This window comes from Salvia splendens, chromosome 9 (assembly GCF_004379255.2).
Source record: "Salvia splendens isolate huo1 chromosome 9, SspV2, whole genome shotgun sequence".
Lineage (NCBI taxonomy): Eukaryota > Viridiplantae > Streptophyta > Magnoliopsida > Lamiales > Lamiaceae > Salvia > Salvia splendens.
In genome coordinates, this window is record NC_056040.1 from 36,332,860 (window position 1) to 36,350,173 (window position 17,314).

General features: G+C 40.7%; 1 long non-coding RNA gene across 1 annotated transcript; it reads left to right on the forward strand.

Moving 5' to 3' along the window:
• The first annotated feature begins 202 nt into the window (after positions 1–202).
• Positions 203–1,236, forward strand: LOC121746549. Its single transcript, XR_006039052.1, has 3 exons — positions 203–257; positions 339–509; positions 1,163–1,236. It is a non-coding gene; the product is annotated as an uncharacterized LOC121746549 (long non-coding RNA).
• The last annotated feature ends 16,078 nt before the right edge of the window (positions 1,237–17,314 follow it).

The following is a 17,314-nucleotide window of genomic DNA, read 5'->3' on the forward strand; positions in this document are numbered from 1 at the left end:
TAGCAATTGCCACAACTGAAGGATTCAAGAATGAAGCTAAAAACATGCTAGTTGCATCTGGTGACATTGAACATACATATGTTCCAACTCAACATCTCATACGTCTAGTGTAGAGGCGAGGAGTCCTGCAACTGATTTAGTTCTACTTTCCCTGCTTTTGAATCTATGTTCTTTTACATCTACCGTCTTTGATTAAATCTATGTTCTTTTACATCTACCATCTTTGGATAGACAACGACGTGAAGAGGAGTTGAAAGGTAGGTTTTCCAAAAAGGGTTCTCTGCAATCTATGTTGAATCGACTAAACATGTTTTTGGAACTTATGTTTCTTTATTTAGGAATGGAAGTTGTCTTCTTATTTAATGAATGTCCATGGCCATAAAATTGCTTGCTATACCCATGTGATGAAAAATGGTTGATGTTATTTCCTCTAATTGCTTGGCGGGGGTACACATCTTTTCGTAAGGATGAAACTGAATCCTCTGGCATATGGCATTCGATGGGATGAGGTATATTCCAGAGTTAATTATTTTAGTTAGTGTAGAAACATTCCTGTCCTTGGTCTATGTGATTCTTAGTGTCTAAATTGTCCTCCCCCCCATGGCCTGCTTGCTATATAAAAATAGCAAAATCGTTAACATAAATACAAAAATAAAATACGGAGTGTGGAAGTACTCTGATGTTTTCCTTTTAGTATGATATGATCTAATATTGTGAACATTACGTCCTTCCCCTTTTCCTTCTTCTCTGTTTTAAATATGCATGCCACAGTTCTTGCCTTCTCAAAGCAGCCTTCACAGAGTTTCATACGTTTAATGTAATGAAGTGTTCATACTATCAGACTTATCTTCCTTTGATAACGACCTTCTCATCAAACATTAGGGGTAGTTCGTGGTCCACATATGGGAGATAGAATTAGAAATGTAATAGAAATGATATGGTATGGTCTAATCTTGTAAACATTACCCCCCTCCCCCTTTTCCTTCTCCTCTGCTTTAAATATGCATGCCATAATTCTTAACTTCTCAAAGCAGGTTATCTGAATTTTTATACGTTTGACATATCTTGCTTTGATCATGACCTTCGCATCTTGCTTTGGAACACCCCATACAGATATTTTGGCTAGGACTGTAAATGTGATTATCGAACCCTGTTCGAACAGGTATTGGATATGGGCCTCCTTACCCTTGGACAATGGGAATTCTTGGTTTCTTGCTGAGATTTATGCAATGCCGAAATTGAAGATGATCCTCAAATTTGAGATTGAGGTAATTCTATATTATTTGGTTGCTTCAGTTTTCTATTTTTATTCAATGGTACTATTGGAGGTTGATTTTGTAATCACGATAATAGTATGCTACACCTAGCCCTCATTCATACGGAACTTTGACCGGGGATGACAAGTGAGTTAGCTTAGGATATTCTGACCAGCTTCCTTATGCTCAAGGCCTTTTACAAGGACAATCAGAATATGCAGTTAGTCAAGTCTCTCCACATCCATCACACTTGTATTAAATACTTACTGACGATCTATTACTTTTGCAACAAACTTTTGTATTGTCACAGGTACAACAACTAATATTAAAAACCAAATGGTTGTCAATAAGAGGCTTTATACTATGGCTTCATTCCGGTTTCCATGGATAGACAACTGAAGAACTTTTCTTGTAGATATATTCCTTTCCAATGTGAATTTTTGACTAAAGAAGTTATGCTTTTTTAAATTACAGATTATGCAATGGAGCCTAGATAAACAACTAAAGAAATTGTCTTGAAGGTATATTTCTTTCCAATGTGAATTGATTACTAAAGAAGTCATGCGTTTTTACATGGCAGGACTATAATAGTATGTAGTGTTTGTAGTGTGTGCAGTACTTGCATGTGTATTTTATGTATGTGTGCATGTCATTTTTTTTTTGTGTATGTGGAGCGCGTGTATATTAATTTTATAAATAATATCTGTATAATGTCGTATAGTGTGTTGTGGAAATAGTGAGTGTATTGTGTATGTGCGCTAATAGTGCGTATTTTGTATATTGTATTGTGTGCAATATGTATTTTATGTAGAGTGTATGTATTTTGTGTATAATGTGTGGAGTATATGTATAGTGTAGTATGTGCATAGTAGTGTATTGTATAGCCTACATGTATTTTGCTCGTGTGTGTATGCGTGCAGTGTGTGCATTGTGTGTGTATTTTTTTAATGTGTGTGTAATGTGGGTAGTACATTTATAGTTTGTGGTTTGTAATTGTGTGTTGTGTTTTGTGTGTGTATGTTAAATGTGTGTATTTTGTGTCTTTTTAATGTGTTTATTTTATGTAAAGTATGTAATATAGTGTCTTGTATTTTGGGGTAGTGTATATTGTATAGTGTGTTTTGTGTGTAATGTGTATTTGTATCCGGTACATATATTTTGTGTTAGTATGTATTTATGTATATTGTATAGTGTGTTTTGTGTATGCGTGTGTAATTTGTCCGTATTTTATGTAGTTGTCGAGAGTAGTATCTGGATTTCGTGTATATGCGTGTTTGTTGTGCATGCATTTTGTGTAAATATTACAATGTGTGTATATGCATGCATGTATTTTTTTTCATTTTGTTATTTTTTCATATAATGTGTGTAACGTGTATTGTTTATAGCGTGTATAACCTGTATTTGTTTATAGTGTATTGTGTGTACATCGTGCTATGTGCTTTATAGTTTACCGTGTGTACATCGTACTATGTGCAGTGCATGTATTTTATGTGTATGGTATGTATAGTGTATTTATTTCATTTGTTTTGTGTATAGTATGTGTATTGTGTATAGTGTGTATTTATATTTTGTGCAATGTAAGCAGTGTATTTTTTTTTGTTGTGTGTATGTGTGCAGTGTTTGTATTTTGTGTATAATAAATTTGCCTACGTGTGCATAATTTTTGTTTATATTGTGCTTGAATAGGATGTGTGGTGTGTGCATTGTATATATATTTGTGGATAGGTGTGTAGCGCAATGTTTGTATTTTGTATAGTGTGTATTGTGTGCGTTTGTAGTGTGGATTTTGTGGATTATTTGTATTTTTCCTATGAAGTATGCATTGTGTGTATTTTGTGGTAAGTGTGTGTAATTTGTGTTTAATGTGTGTATTTTGTCCGGGGATGTGTATAGTGTCTGTTTTTATATTTTGTATATAGTGTGTATTTTATGCAATGTATGTATTTTGATTAGTTGTGTTGTGTGCAATGTATGTAGTGTGGAGTGTGTGGATTGTGTGTATAAAGTGTGCATTATGTTTATTTTGTGGGAAGTGTGTTTATTCTGTGTATGTAGTATGTTTATATTGTGTTTAATGTATGTATTTTATTTATTAAGTGTGTATTTTATGTTTAGTGTATACTGTGTGTTCTTTATATATATTTGTTTATATTTTGTATATTGTGTATTTTATGCAATGTATGTATTTTGTATAGTGTGTATAAACTGTGCATTGTGTGTATGTGTGTGAAGTGTGTATTTTTCGTTTAATGTGTGTATTTTGACTAGGGATGTGTATAGTATGTGTATTTTATGCAATGTATGTATTTTGAATAGTGTGTATTGTGTAGATTATATGTACTTTGTGTATAAATTGTGCATTTGTGTGTATGTGTGTGGAAGTGTGTATTTTATTATTAATGTTTGTATTTTGATTGAGGATGTGTATATTGTGTATTTATATTTTGTATAGATTGTGAAGTGTGTGTATTTTGTGTTTAATGTGTGTATTTTATTATTAATGTTTGTATTTTGTGATTAGTTTGTGTGTATGAGTGTGTATGTGTAATTTGTATATATATGTTTGTATTTTGTATTTAATTTGTGTGTATGTGTCAATGGTGTGTTTTGTATTTAATTTGTGTATTTTATTATTAGTGTGTCTATGTGTATTTTTTGTTTAATGTATGTAATTTATTTATAATGTGTGTATTTAGATCAAGGATGTGTATAGTATTTATATATATTTGGTATAGCTTATGTATATTATGCAATGTATGTATTTTTATTAAGTGTATTGTGTTCAATGTGCTGTGGAGTGTGTGTGTGTGAGAATTGTGTATTTTGTATTTAATCTATATATTTTATTATTAGTGTGTATTTTTCACTGGAGATGTGTATAGTGTGTCTATTTTATGCAATGTATGTATTTTGATTAATTTGTATTTTTGCAATGTACGAAGTTTGGAGTATGTGGATTGTGTGTACTGTGTATAAAGTATGCATTGTTTGGGATGTGTGTGTATGTGTGGAAATTGTGTATTTTGTGTAGTGTGTATTTTCAATACAGTTTGTATTTTGTGTGTATGATTTTAGTGCATTTATGTTTTATATAGTGTGTTTATAGTGCTACATATGTAGTTCTCGTATATGAATATTATAGTGTGTTACGGGTATTGTGTGTAGTGAATATATTTTGTGCATGTATTATGCATGCTTTGCGTATAGTGTGTGTTTTATACAATGTATGTATTTTGTATAATATATATTCTATGTAATGTAAGTATAATGGAGTGTGTCGATAAAGTCTACTTTGTGTGTGTAATGTGTGCATTGTATGTATTTTGTGGTAAGTGTATTATTGTGTTAAGAGTATTAATGCGTGTATTTTATATATAATATGTATATTGACCGGAGGTGTGTATAGTGTGTGTTTATGTTCTATATAGTGTGTGTATTTTGTATAGTGTATGTTATGTGTAATGTAAGTAGTGTGCATTTTATGCATTTTGCGTATTTTGATCGGGGATGTGTATAGTGTTTGTTAATATTTTAAATAGTGTGATTTTATGCAATTTATGTATATTATATAGCGTGTACTGTGTGCAAGTAGTATGGAGTGTGTGCATTATGTCTACTTTGTGTGTAAGGTGTGCATTGTGTGTATTTTTTAGGATATGTGTGACGGTGTGTGTATTTTTTGTTTATAAGTGTATTTTGACCGGAGATGTGTATTTGTATGTATTTTATAGTGTGTATTGTGTGTAAAGTGTGCATTGTGTGTATTTTGTGGTAAGTGTGTGTTTCTATTTTTTTTGTGGGCAGTGTGTCTCTGTGTTTAGTGTGGTGGTGCGTGTATAGTGTGTGTATGGTGCTATAGTGTGTATTCTTTATATATTGAGTCTCTACAATGTATATTTTGAATACAGTTCGTATTGTGTGCAATGTATGTACTGTGTATAGTTTATTTTCCCTATGTGTATATTTTTGTGTATAGTGTGCTTGTATAGGGTGTGCGGTGTGTGTATTGTATATATTTGTGGATAGTGTATATGTGTAGTGCAAATGTGTGTATTTTTTATTAAGTGTATTGTGTTCAATGTATGTCGTGGAGTGTGTCTGTGTCTGAATTGTGTATTTTGTGTTTAATCTATGTATTTTATTATTAGTGTGTATTTTTTACTGGAGATGTGTATAGTGTGTGTTTGGATCGGGGATGTGTATAGTGTTTATTTATATTTGGTATAGTTTATGTATTTATGTAATGTATGTATTTTTGTGATGTTTGTTTTTCGTGGTTAATGTGTGTATTTTATTATTAATGTTTGTATTTTGACCAGGGATGTGTATAGTGTGTCTATTTTATGCAATGTATGTATTTTGATTAATTTGTATTTTTGCAATGTACGAAGTTTGGAGCATGTGGATTGTGTGTACTTTGTGTATAAAGTATGCATTGTTTGGGATGTGTGTGTATGTGTGGAAATTGTGTATTTTGTGTAGTGTGTATTTTCAATACAATTTGTATTTTGTGTGTATGATTTTAGTGGTTTTATGTTTTATATAGTGTGCTTATAGTGCTACATATGTAGTTCTCGTGTATGAATATTATAGTGCGTTACGGGTATTGTGTGTAGTGAATATATTTTGTGCATGTATTATGTGTGCTTTATGTACAGTGTGTGTTTATATTTTCAGTAACGTGTGTATTATGTCCAATATATGCAATGTGTGTTTTTTGTGGTAAGTTTGTGTATTTTCTATTTAGTTGTGTATAGTGTGTGTTTTTAAATTCTGTATAGTGTGTGTATTTTATACAATGTATGTATTTTGTATAATATATATTCTATGTAATGTAAGTAGCGTGGAGTGTGTCGATAAAATCTACTTTGTGTGTGTAATGTGTGCATTGTGTGTATTTTGTGGTAAGTGTATTATTGGGTGTTAAGAGTATTAATGCGTGTATTTTGTATATAATATGTATTTTGACCGGAGGTGTGTATAGTGTGTGTTTATGTTCTATATAGTGTGTGTATTTTGTAAAGTGTATGTTGTGTGTAATGTAAGTAGTGTGCATTTTGCGTATTTTGATCGGGGATGTGTATAGTGTTTGTTAATATTTTGAATAGTGTGATTTTATCCAATTTATGTATTTTATGTAGCGTGTAATGTGTGCAAGTAGTGTGGAGTGTGCATTATGTCTACTTTGTGTGTAAGGTGTGCATTGTGTGTATTTTTTTGGGATATGTGTGACGGTGTGTGTATTTTTTGTTTATAAGTGTATTTTGACCGAAGATACAATGTATGTATTTTATATAGTGTGTATTGTGTGTAAAGTGTGCGTTGTGTGTATTTTGTGGTAAGTTTGTGTTTCTATTTTTTTTGTGGGCAGAGTGTCTATGTGTTAAGTGTGTGCATTTTGTATTTAGTGTGGTGGTGCGTGTATAATGTGTGTATGGTGCGTGTATAGTTTGTATTCTTTATATATTGAGTCTCTACAATGTATATTTTGAATACAGTTCGTATTGTGTGCAATGTATGTACTGTGTATAGTTTATTTTCCCTATGTGTATCTTTTTGTGTATAGTGTGATTGTATAGGGTGTGCGGTGTGTGTATTGTATATATTTGTGGATAGTGTATATGTGTAGCGCATATGTGTGTATTTTTTTATTAAGTGTATTGTGTTCAATGTATGCCGTGGAGTGTGTCTGTGTCTGAATTGTGTATTTTGTGTTTAATCTATTTATTTTATTATTAGTGTGTGTATTTTTGACTGGAGATGTGTATAGTGTGTGTTTATGTGTGGGAAGTGTCTATGTGTATTTTGTATAGTGTATGTTGGTGTAATGTAAGTAGTGTGCATTTTGTGCATTTTGCGTATTTTGATCGGGGATGTGTATAGTGTTGTTAATATTTTGAATAGTGTGATTTTATGCAATTTATGTATATTATATAGCGTGTACTGTGTGCGAGTAGTGTGGAGTGTGTGCATTATGTCTACTTTGTGTGTAAGGTGTGCATTGTGTGTATTTTTTGGGACATGTGTGACGGTGTGTGTTTTTTTTGTTTATAAGTGTATTTTGACCGGAGATGTGTATCATACAATGTATGTATTTTATAGTGTGTATTGTGTGTAAAGTGTGCATTGTGTGTATTCTTGTTCTCCCCTTTCTTCCCCGCTTCTTTATTCCTCCCCTAGTCGCGGTCCACCGTACTTCCTATCCTTAGGAAATGCGGGCGTGACAATCCATGCACCACCACACTAAATACAAAATGCACAAGAATACTTGACCCGAAACGTTTAATTAGAGGAAGTTCACTTCAAAACAAAGTACTGTAGCGACATTTCTAAAGTTAAAGTAAACAGAGTTTAAATGAAAACATTGTATCGGATTACAAAGCAGCGGAACAGACCAAGAGATAGATAATGCCGGGTATGACGACACGACACCATCCAAAAGGCAAAGTAAAAACACAATTTTGACTTTAATTGCTCAACATCTGTCATTCCCATCGTCGCTCAACCTGCACATTAAGAAAACAACATGCAGGGCTGAGTACTTATTGCACTCAGTGGACACACGCCAAAATCATAGTTTGTCATGCCATAACAGTGTAACCTTGGGGTTTTAAGTGTAAAGAAAATAACCCAAGTACACTAAAGCATATTTCATAAATTCGACTGCGCAGTCATTTTCAGATATTGCCACCCTTATTCCCACCATCATACACTATCTGATCCAACGGGTGACAAGGGGCGTGGCCACACCCCAGGTCAACTAGACCGGCCAACTTGCTCTCAGATGGCTCCCGATCTCGTGTACACTAGCCTGAGGGTTCGCAGCCCAACAGACCCGAATTCGATTAAACATATGTGGTAAACCACTTCAGATAGGTTTCAAAACAAAACAGTTGGCAAGACAAACAGTTCATCTCCATAAACATTTCCGGAACAACGTCCGTATTAAAGATAACCCACAAAATAGTAGGGTAGAAAAGCCCACCTCAATTGCTTAGCTTTTAAATAGTTTCCTTCTTCAACCACAATTTCCTCGTAAAAGATCACCCTTTTGAAAGATAAATAAATATCAATTAGAGTCAGGAAAGACGAGGTTTAAACGACAATGCATGATTCCTACGTGGATGACTTCAACAACTAGCACATTACACGTACACACACTTAACAACATCTTATAAGTCAATCACACAAAAACACACGTCCGAAACACACCACGCACGCACCCGACACGTATACCACGCACCCACGACGCGCACACGACACACACCCGAAACACCCGTACTCCCGGTGTACCCTCCTTGTGCAAACGGCTCACATGGCTCGGAAAAGGTTCGGAAAAGGCTCGGTGTCTCGGCCTGGCTCGGCACCTCGGCCGACCGTCTCGGCCGCCTGGCTCGGCACCTCGGCCGACCGTCTCGGCCGCCTGGCTCGGCACCTCGGCCGACCGTCTCGGCAGCCTGGCTCGGCACCTCGGCCGACCGTCTCGGCCGCCTGGCTCGGCACATGTCTCGGCGTCTGGCTCGGCCCTGGCTCGGCATCTGGCTCGGCGTCTGGCTTGGCGCCCGTCTCGGCACCTCTCTCGGCACTGGCTCGGCACCTGTCTCGGCATCTGGCTCGGCATCTGGCTCGGCGCCCGTCTCGGCACCTCTCTCGGCACTGGCTCGGCACCTGTCTCGGCATCTGGCTCGGCGTCCGTCTCGGCACCTCTCTCGGCATCTGGCTCGGCGTCTGTCTCGGCACCTCTCTCGGCACTGGCTCGGCACCTGTCTCGGCATCTGGCTCGGCATCTGGCTCGGCGCCCGTCTCGGCACCTCTCTCGGCACTGGCTCGGCGTCTCGGCCGCTGGCCCGATCAAGTGCACACCAGTTTTCCCCCAACCAACGATTCTCAAACCTTATACGACATTCACAACACACATTCTACATCCCAAAACACACCCGAAAACAAGAGATCAACCCTCCAAAACTCTCCACAACACCACCCTAGGCCAAACCCTAAAACTCTCGGCCAACACACACAAAACACTCGAACCAAACACTGATTCCTCCGAGCCATCCCTTGGCCAAACACACCCACATACATCATAATATCAAAACACCCAGATTCACACCCATTGCACAAAAACACATCACCCAGAAACGTACATCTCGCAGAACTGCGCAGTTTACTTACAAAAATCATTATAAAATCATCCGACGTCCAATGAAGCTGAAATTTACACACCACACAGAAGACACACCCAAGTTTAAACAGTTAAAATTTCATACCAAAAGGAGATCGTTTGATCAGTCAAAAAGGGGTCGGAACCCACTGTCAGTCACCACCGAAAACATACTCAACATAAACACATAATCACAAAGCCTATTCAGCATCTAAAACATTCAAAACGTCCTAAATGCATGTGTTTTCGAAATTATCATGAGTTAGGGTCTTGGGTTACCTTTCCCGGATAGTTCAAACGTAGTTCAAACGCTTTACTTCCTCTTCCGACTCCGATTCACAACGAGAGAGAATAACACCTTGATGAACCAAGAAATCGATGAGAGGGAGTGAAAGGAAAAAGGTGAGAACCGAGGGGGAGAAAGAGGGAGACCTTACCGTGATGATGAGAACGATTGCGAGAGAGAAAAGAGAGAAGCCGATGTGGGGGAGAGATTGGAAGGGAGAAAGTGTATCGGTTATGTGGGAGTGGGGAGAGGTTGAGAAAGTAGTGGGGAGAGGGAGAGAAACCGAGAGAGAGAGGGAGAGAGAGAGAGATTTAATTTATTAATTAGGATTTTATTTTGTTTTTCAATTAATCATAAAAAAAATCTAAATGATCACATACAAAAATAATATAAAACAATTAAGACTTACGAACCATATCCTAAACAAGATATTCACAAATTCAAACCTTAATTAAAAGAAACAAAAAAATCGGATATTACAATCCCCCCACCTTAATAAAATTTCGTCCCGAAATTTTCCTAGATCACTCAAACAAACCTGGGTACTTATCTTTCATCTTATCCTCTAATTCCCACGTTGCTTCCTCGACTCCATGATTCCTCCATCGTACTTTCACCGAAACGATTGACTTATTCCTCAATTCTTGCACCCTTCGATCCAAAATGGCCTCGGGCTTCTCCTCATAGCTTAGATCGGGATTTAGGACCATCATCTCTTCTTGGTGAACTATGTGTGTGGGGTCAAACACGTACTTCCTCAATTGTGACACATGGAAGACGTTGTGCACATTTCCAAAGTTTGGTGGTAGGGCCAATCTGTATGCTACCGCGCCGACTCTATCCAAAATCTCGTACGGACCGATAAATCGGGGTCTCAGCTTTCCTTTCACTCCAAAACGAGTTATTCCCTTAGAAGGGGAAACTTTCAGAAAGACCTTTTCTCCGACCTCGAATTGTAAATCGGTCCTTCGAACATCCGCATATGATTTCTGTCGATCCTGTGCCTCCTTGATCCTCCCACGGATTTGTCGGACAATCTCTATCATCTCTTCTACAGAGTCTGGTCCGAGCATTCTTCTCTCACCCACTTCATCCCAATAAAGTGGCGATCTACACTTCTTTCCATACAATGCCTCATATGGAGCCATCTTGATAGTCGCTTGGTAACTATTATTGTAAGCGAACTCAACTAATGGCAATACTTCTTCCCAACCCCAGCCTCGATCTAGCACCACGGCCCGCAGCATATCCTCTAAGGCTTTAATCGTTCTCTCTGACTGCCCGTCGGTTTGTGGGTGGAAGGCAGTACTAAAATTCAATTTAGTCCCCAACTCGCGCTGCAGGCTCGTCCAAAACCTAGAAGTAAATTTGGCATCGCGATCGGATGTAATTGTCGCTGGTACTCCATGCAGACGTATAACCTCCCGCACATATATCTTAGCCAACTGGTTGGATCCATAGGTAGCACGAACCGGTACAAAATGAGCAGATTTGGTGAGGCGATCTATAATCACCCAAATCACAGTGTTTCCTCGCTGGGATTTTGGCAGTCCTGTCACAAAGTCCATTGCAATATGTTCCCACTTCCATTCCGGAATCTCGAGGGGTTGCAATCTCCCATAGGGCCGTTGGTGTAGCGCCTTTACTTGTTGACATGCTAGGCATCTCTCCACAAAAGCTGCAACATGCTTTTTCATACCGTTCCACCAAAATTGCCTCTTCAAGTCTTGATACATCTTGGTGCTTCCTGGGTGTGCAGCGTATGGGGTTTCATGTGCTTCTCTCATGATTTCGATCCTCAGGCCTTCATCCTTAGGCACACACAACCTTCCCTTGTATGTGAGACCATTATCCGCTGCCTCGTGAAAGTTTCCGAGTTCACCCGCCCTCACTTCTGAGCGAATCTTTTCTAGTAACGTATCCCGCCGTTGAGCTTCCACAATTCTGGCTCTTAAGTCGGGTTCCATCACCAACGTGGCTATTATTCCTTCCACAGTCTCGGGCATTCTCACTACTTCCAACTGCATCTTACTGAACTCTTGGATTAAACTCTCCTCGATAGTAAGAAAGGTGGCCAGCTGAGATTGCGACTTCCTACTAAGAGCATCGGCCACTACGTTTGCTTTTCCCGGATGGTAATTTATACCACAATCGTAGTCCTTCACCAACTCGAGCCACCTACGCTGGCGCATGTTCAACTCCTTTTGCTCAAAGAAGTACTTTAGACTCTTATGGTCCGTGTATATCTCACAACGGACTCCATAGAGATGATGTCTCCAGATCTTCAGTGCATGTACCACGGCTGCCAGTTCTAAGTCATGTGTCGGATAGTTCAGCTCATGGGGCTTCAATTGTCTCGATGCATATGCAATCACTTTCCCCTTCTGCATAAGCACACATCCAAGTCCCACCTTCGACGCATCTGTATACACCGCATAGTCAGTCTCTGACTCCGGCACAGCTAGAATTGGTGCGGTGGTCAATTTCTCCTTCAACAACTGAAAGCTCGCCTCACACTCCGGTGTCCAATTCATCTTGACTCCCTTTTTCAGTTGTTGAGTCATTGGCCTTGCTATCTTCGAGAATCCCTCAATGAACCTTCGATAATAGCCCGCCAGTCCTAAAAAGCTTCGAATTTCATTTTGTGTAGAAGGTGACTTCCATTCCTGTACAGCTTCCACCTTGGCCGGGTCTACACGAATTCCATCTGAAGTTAATTCCATCTGAAGTTACTACATGTCCAAGAAAATTCACTTCCTTGAGCCAAAACTCGCATTTACTGAACTTGGCATATAGTTTCTCGTCCCTTAGGGTTGCTAGGACGGTTCTCAAGTGCGCTTTGTGCTCCTCCACGTTCTTTGAGTAAACAAGCACATCATCGATGAAAACTAGGACAAACCGATCCAAATACGGTTGGAACACGCGGTTCATAAGGTCCATGAACACTGCCGGGGCGTTCGTCAGTCCAAAAGGCATCACAACGAACTCATAGTGACCATATCTTGTTCGAAAAGCCGTCTTGGGTACATCTTCTCGCCGAACCCTCAGCTGATGGTACCCAGACCTCAAGTCCATCTTAGAGAAGACTCCTGCCCCTCGAAGTTGGTCAAACAAGTCGTCTATCCTTGGTAGTGGATACTTGTTCTTCAGCGTCAGTTTGTTTAGCTCTCGATAGTCGATGCACATCCTTATCGTTCCATCCTTCTTCTTCACAAACAACACTGGTGCTCCCCATGGCGACACGCTAGGTCTAATGAATCCCAATTCCAGTAGCTCTTGTAGTTGCACCTTAAGCTCTTCCAACTCTTTTGGCGCCATCCTATAGGGTGCCTTGGATATTGGTGCCGATCCGGGCTCCAGATCGATCGTGAATTCTACTTGCCTGTCGGGTGGGGGTCCCGGCAATGCATCGGGGAAGACATCGGGATATTCACTCACTATCGCCACATCTTCTATCTTCCTGTCTTTCTTCTCCTCCCCATTCAAATAAACAAGGTACGCTGGACATCCCTTCCTCATCATTGTAGAGGCTTGCAGCGCGGAGACAATGGACTTGCGTCGGCTCATTGAGATTCCGTAAAACCTCGTCGGCTCTTTTCCTGGGGTTTCAAACGAAATTTCCCTTTCTCTACAATGAAGGGTAACGTGGTTCTCCGCTAACCAATCCATACCCAAGATTATGTCTACGCTACCCATCGTCATTACTTGTAAATTATGAGCCAACAAACTGAGTTCACCTATTCCAAAGTTCACACACGCACAAGATCGGGATATATCTATAGTCCCGCCTACCGGTGAGGTCACACTCATAGTGGGTTCGGTCTTAACAGTAGGTAATCCTAATGTATCCACACAAGAAGTTGATATAAAGGAATGCGATGCACCCGTATCAAACAAGACAACTATAGGCATGTTGAGAAGTGTGCCCATACCTGCCAAGTTTCCTTGCCCAAAGGTTTCTTTCCCGTTTGCCGGCTGTTTCCCCTTCAAGGCGTAGGCTCTTGCTTGCGACGGCAGTCCTTGGCGGCGTTGTTGCGGTTGAGGTGCAGGTAGTGCCTGAGATTGTGGACGGAAGCCTAACTGGTTCTGTCTCGTCCCCGTTCCCATGTTCTTATTTGGGCAACTTCGGAAGTAATGGCCACTTCCACCACAGCTGAAGCATCTAGGGTCTCGACACTCTCCGGTGTGGTACTTGAAGCATCTTCCACATTGAGGGTTCCTCGGCGGAAAGCTTGCCCTCGGGTGATAGGTATTTTGTCTCCCGCCATTGTAGGGTGGGTTCTTCATGTGTTGTGGCTTCTTGCCACCATACTGAGTGTGATCACCATCCCACCTCCTCTTCTCTTGATGACCTGACTGAGCTTGTAGGGGTGTCGCGTTTGTTGTCGCCACCACTTTTGGTTTAGGGAGTGCGTCTTCCACGTCCAGTGCACAAGTCAAGATCTCCGAGTAGGAGAGTTCTCCTCGACAAGCCAATGCGGCCTTTATCTCATCCTTGAGCCCGGCCCGGAACTTCACCGCCCATTTCTCATCGGTGTCCATCAACTCGGGCGCATATCGTGCCATCTGCGCGAGGGCTCGGTCGTACTCAGTTACAGTCATTCGGCCTTGGCTCAGCGTGTGGAATTCTACCACCTTGGCCCGTCTGTACGTCTTTGGGACATACTTGTTATCAATCTCCATTTTAAACTCCTCCCATGTTAACGCTTCCAAACGTGCAGGATTCATAGTTCTTTGCCGAGTCTCCCACCAGTAATCGGCAGCACCTGATAGTTGAAAGGTGGCGCAAGCAATGCGCTCCCTATCTGTGCACTCCATGACCCTGAAAATACGCTCGAGGCCGCGTATCCACTCTTCGGCTTTTGAGGGATCTCCCTGTCCATCGAATTTAGGGGGTTTCTGCCTGGAGAACGTAACTATGAATCTTTCTTGCTGAGGCGGGGGTGGAGGTGGTGGTGGAGGTGGTGGTGGAGGTGGTGCCTCAGCGTTGGGTCCTTGTTGTGGGCGGCGTTCACGTCTTGGCGGCATTCTGATTCAAAATCCAAAAAGTGTTACTACAATTCTCATCCAAAATTACCACTTTCTCAAAATTTTCTCATAATCTTCATGTAGTAAGATGCAACACATAGGATATATATCAAAATCAAATTCTCATTAAAAGAAAGGAGGTCAAACGTTGTTTCCCAAGAGCAGATCGTACTAAAAACAAAACTAAAAAGACATCAACTATTCTATTTCTAGACTACGACTCGATCATCCTCATCCATAGGCCCTTCCTCCGGGTCTTCGTCATCGTCCTCCTCGGGGTTCCCTTGCGGAGCCTCCTCGGGTTCCTCCTCATAGTCATCTTCAAACCCTTGCTCATCCTCGTACATACTCACGTACTTGTCCTGATACACGATCCTCTCTTGCACATCCCGTGGGGGCTGCTCCTCTCGAGAGTCTACCAGTGCACAATACACGGCCTTCCGAAAGCCGGCCATGTTGCCCACCATGTCATCGGTAACGGGCTCATGCCACGTGTACCTCCTCGCCGTTCTTTCAGCCCACTCCTTCCAGCTGTCAGGGAGCAATTCTATTAGCTTCTCAATGCCGTCAAGCTCTGTCACTCCGAACTCCTGAGCTGCCCTCCAGAGGGTGTCGAAGTGCGCTACGAACTCAATCAACGGTATGTGATCCTTCTTTCGATACACTCTATACTCTCTGAGCACCCTCTGTGCCCTAAGTCTATCACGATCACTCCGTCGCGGGGTTCGGAACATACGCGCCATCTATAGAAAAACAGAAACAATCGCCTCGCATATAAAAACAGGGTGCATAACCGAAGAAGGGAGAGATATGTGTATGCAGACGTATCACTGTTCTAATTCCAAGCCCGCTGGTGTTCAAAGGCCATAAGTCCTTATCTACTATAGGTCCAAGAAGCACTAGTGAAACCTCTCACGTCTAAGTTCAAACATTCAAAAGGCCAACACATTCACACGTAAAAGCTCACATCAACATTCACGTCATCATAGCATCACACATCAGCCACATGCTTTCATGTACACTCGACACACACTAACAGTTCATGACATACCATAACAGTTTGTAACTCAAATAATTTCCAACTTTTCACATCACTTTGTACCCTTCCACATGCATCAATATTTACTTAAACTTTCCAAAAATCATTTTCAAAACCCAAAATCACAATTTCCTCCACTTCCATATACTTTCCAAAAATTCAAAATTTTCATTACCTCATTTCAGGTTGAGTGCGATGAGTCGGATGTTGAGCCAATGACACTTTTGAAAACTTACTCAAAACAGAAAAAGACTCTTGGATCCAGAGCAGAAAGAAAACCTGGCTCTGATACCACTCTGTCACGCCCGCATTTCCTAAGGATAGGAAGTACGGTGGACCGCGACTAGGGGAGGAATAAAGAAGCGGGGAAGAAAGGGGAGAACAAGAATACTTGACCCGAAACGTTTAATTAGAGGAAGTTCACTTCAAAACAAAGTACTGTAGCGACATTTCTAAAGTTAAAGTAAACAGAGTTTAAATGAAAACATTGTATCGGATTACAAAGCAGCGGAACAGACCAAGAGATAGATAATGCCGGGTATGACGACACGACACCATCCAAAAGGCAAAGTAAAAACACAATTTTGACTTTAATTGCTCAACATCCGTCAACCCCATCGTCGCTCAACCTGCACATTAAGAAAACAACATGCAGGGCTGAGTACTTATTGCACTCAGTGGACACACGCCAAAATCATAGTTTGTCATGCCATAACAGTGTAACCTTGGGGTTTTAAGTGTAAAGAAAATAACCCAAGTACACTAAAACATATTTCATAAATTCGACTGCGCAGTCATTTTCAGATATTGCCACCCTTATTCCCACCATCATACACTATCTGATCCAACGGGTGACAAGGGGCGTGGCCACACCCCAGGTCAACTAGACCGGCCAACTTGCTCTCAGATGGCTCCCGATCTCGTGTACACTAGCCTGAGGGTTCGCAGCCCAACAGACCCGAATTCGATTAAACATATGTGGTAAACCACTTCAGATAGGTTTCAAAACAAAACAGTTGGCAAGACAAACAGTTCATCTCCGTAAACATTTCCGGAACAACGTTCGTATTAAAGATAACCCACAAAATAGTAGGGTAGAAAAGTCCACCTCAATTGCTTAGCTTTTAAATAGTTCCCTTCTTCAACCACAATTTCCTCGTAAAAGATCACCCTTTTGAAAGATAAATAAATATCAATTAGAGTCAGGAAAGACGAGGTTTAAACGACAATGCATGATTCCTACGTGGATGACTTCAACAACTAGCACATTACACGTACACACACTTAACAACATCTTATAAGTCAATCACACAAAAACACACGTCCGAAACACACCACGCACGCACCCGACACGCATACCACGCACCCACGACGCGCACACGACACACACCCGAAACACCCGTACTCCCGGTATACCCTCCTTGTGCAAACGGCTCACATGGCTCGGAAAAGGTTCGGAAAAGGCTCGGTGTCTCGGCCTGGCTCGGCACCTCGGCCGACCGTCTCGGCCGCCTAGCTCGGCACCTCGGCCGACCGTCTCGGCC